Source organism: Orycteropus afer, unplaced genomic scaffold (assembly GCF_000298275.1).
Source record: "Orycteropus afer afer isolate SDZICR_OR568_19922 unplaced genomic scaffold, OryAfe1.0 scaffold00005, whole genome shotgun sequence".
Lineage (NCBI taxonomy): Eukaryota > Metazoa > Chordata > Mammalia > Tubulidentata > Orycteropodidae > Orycteropus > Orycteropus afer.
This window is the reverse complement of record NW_006921592.1, coordinates 19,693,039-19,696,720: the sequence shown is the minus strand read 5'-3', so window position 1 is coordinate 19,696,720 and position 3,682 is coordinate 19,693,039.

The window sequence follows — 3,682 nt, the reverse complement described above, 5'->3', positions numbered from 1 at the left end:
AAAAAAAAAAAAAAAAGTAACACTGAAATTTATGCACATTTAACTCATGCAGGATATTAGGACAATCCAAATGTGATTTTCAAAGTTTTGATTCAAGTACTAGAAGGGAAAAAAAATTTATTTGTGTAAGATATCAGTCGTGAGGCTAAATTATACTGTCGAAACAACCAGAGACTCTCAGGAGCTTAAAGCAGAAAAGTTGATTTCTTGCTCAGGCTATTTGTCTGTCACAGGTTGGTAGGTAAGGGGCTTTCTTCATTGTCATTCGGACTCCATAAGACCTAGCTAAGGGAGACTTCATCTCAACATAGGCTTCCACAGTCATTGAAGCAGAGAATCAAGAACATGGCAAACCATATGCTGGCTTTTTTAAAGCTCTTATTTTACTGGCCAGAGCAAGTCAAACTAAAACTTTACCTAGGATTTTAACATGGCATGCTGAAGTTGAGGGAGCTCTGGTGATAGTGCCTAAGGCATTTGACTGCTAACCAGAAGGCTGGCAGTTCAAACCCACCATCTGCTCATTGGAACAAAGTTTGGGCAATCTACTGCCATAGTGATACTGCCTTGGAAACCCAAGGAGGGATGGCTATGAGTTGGAGCCGACTCGATGGCAGTGAGTTTGGGTTTTAGTTTGGATTGCTGAAGTTGAAGCAGAATTGTTTTTGAGTTTGGAATTTCTTTTTAATTTTGTAATTTAAAAAATTTATTTTGTTGTTGAGAATATATATATATATGTTGTTGTTATGTGCCGTCAAGTCGGACCCAACTCATACCGACCCCTCCTTGGGTTTCCAAGGTAGTATCACTACGGAAGTAGATTGCCCCATTTTCCTTCAGAGGAGTGCCTGGTGGGTTTGAACCGCCAGCCTTCTGGTTAACAGTCAAGTGTCTTAGCCACTATGCTACCAGAGCACCCAGAGAATATATGTAGCAAAACATAACAAATTCAGTAGTTCCTACATACACAGTTCAGTGTTATTGATTACATTCTCTGAGTGGAGCAACTATTCTCATCCTCCTTTTCTCAGTTGTTCCTTCCTATTATCTTAAACTCACTGGCTCCTAAGGTTCCTGTCTAATCTTTTGAGTTGCTGTTGTTAATTTGATCCCATACAGATAATTCTTAAAAGAGCATAAAGCTCAAGATAGACATTTCTTACCAGTTAAGCTAAACTATTACTCAATTTTAAGAAGACACAAGGGATATTTTTGGTTTAAGATTTAAAAGATTATTTCAGGGTTAATAGTTTCATGGATTCATCCAGCCTCCATGACTCCAGAAAGTCTGGAGTCCCTGAGAATTTGAAATCCTGTTCTGTATGTTCCCCTTTTCAGTCAAGATTTTATAGAGAATCTTTGATAAAAATGTTTAGTAATGCTAGTCAGGCACCATTCAGGCCTAATTTTGTATCTTTTCTTTCCTCTAGTAAAAACAGTTTATAAGCCTTAATGTTCATGCTTGCAGGAAAGATTTAAACCTAAAAATATGTCGTAATTAGTGTGATGTCATCTCTTTACATGGTATTTTATTTTGATTTGTGTATTTCTGGTCACAAGAGCAATAGGTTTTAACATGGTTTTATAATAAAAATACTTCGATTTAGTAGCTGCTAGATGACATCTTCAGATATTAGCTCTTCTTTTGACTTTTTCATCACTGTTAAAAAAAATTGAAAGATTTCCAAATATTTTTTCTGGATTTTTAGATTGAGATGGAGATTGAATAGATGCTTCTTATTTTTTCCCCCTCCTGACAATACACTTAAGCTATAGTGTATGGTTAGCTTCCACATTGGGCCTCAATGATCCTTGCTTCCTAATTTTTACATGTTTGTGTACTCCCTCCACAGTTAATAGGGTGGACCTAATTAACCAGTAGGATATCATATCCTTTGGCTAGTTCAGATATGAACACTCTGATTCAAGAGCCATACATGATAAAACTATTAAAAAAAGTGATGGATAAGTAACATAAAAGTGGTTTTATGTGGTTGAGGGAATGCTGTTGAGGAGACAAAGGGATGGGATGTTGTTGTTATGTACCGTCAAGTCAGACCCGACTCATAGTGACCCCTCCTTGGGATTCTGAGGCAGTAGATTGCCCCATCTTCCTTCCGAGGAGTCGCTGGTGGGTTTGAACCGCCAGCCTTCCGGTTAGGGTTAGCAGTCAAGTGCCTTAGGCATTATGCTACCAGAGCTCCCTAAGGGATGGGATGGTGTTCTGTTAATCTTAGTGCTGGGTAATACTTGAAGTGTTCATTTTATTTTTTATAACAGTTTTATTGAGATAAAATTCACACTATATAATTCGCCCGTTTAAGGTATACAATTCAGTGGTTTTTAATATATTCACAGAGTTGTACAACCATCAAGCCATCCATTTTAGAACATTTTCATCACCTGAAAAAGAAACCCCATGCCCTATAGCAGTCACTTCCTATTTTTTCACCAGTCCCCAAGTGCCAGGCAACCACAGATCTTTCTGTCTCTATGGATTTGCTTAATCTGGATATTTCATATAAATGAAAGCAGATAACATGTAGCCTTTTGTGTCTAGCTTCTTTCACTTAACCAAAAATTTTTGAAGTTTATCCATGTTGTTGCATGTGTCAGATTTTCATTCATTTTTGTGACTGAACAATATTCCTTTGTTTGGATATATCACCTTTTGTTTATCCGTTCATTAATTGATGGATATTTGGGCTGTTTCCATTTATCGGCTATTATGAATAATGCTGCTATGAAAGTTCATGTACAAAATGTTCTATCTCCTACTTTGGTAAGTAGTGACTGAGGTCTTCAAAGCTTGTGTGTGGCCATCTAAGGTGCAACTGTTGGTCTTGCCCTGTGTGGAGCAAACAAGAGTGAAGAAAATCAAAGATGCATGGAAACAATTAGTCCAAAGGACTAATGGACCATGACCCTGGGTACCTGGCTGCAACTACTGACTACTCTGAAAGGGACCACAGTAGAAGGTCCTGGATAGAGTGGGAGACAAATGTGTAACAAAACTCAAAATCATAAAAAAGACCAAGCTCACAGGTCTGATGGAGCCTGGTGGAACCTTGGAGACTATTGCCCTTACTCACCTTTCAGGCCTGGAATTGAAGTCAACCTTGTGACTCAACTTCCAGCCAAACAACAGGACAGGTCTATAAGGTGAACAGTACCACCAGGTACACCCTCTGCACTCCATAGAACAATCAAACAGTCAAGAACAAAAGGGCAGCATTTTCCCAGAGACAAAGTTCAGAAGGCAGGAAGGGATAGGAACGAAGAACGAATGGAAATGGGAAACGCAGAAAGGAAGTGGGGTAAGTGCTGTTATGTTGTGGGGATTGCAGTCAGTGGCATGAAACAAAAGTGTAGGAACTGTTGAATGGAAAACTGATTTGTTTTGTAAACTTTCACCCAAATTGTACTAAGAAATTACTTGTACATCAATCCTCTCTCTATCTCTCTCTCTGATTTGGGTGAAGATTTACAGAGCAAATTCACTTTCCATTCAGCAGTTCACATATACCGTGTCTCATGTCATTGACCAGTTTACCACAATGCAACAGCTCCCCTCCCACTTCCTCCCCTTAGGTACCTCTTGCCAGTGACCCTCCCTCCATAATCAGCGCCCTGAGCTGTCTCCCTGTGCATAAGCAGCCCTTCCTTCTCCCATGATTGTTCT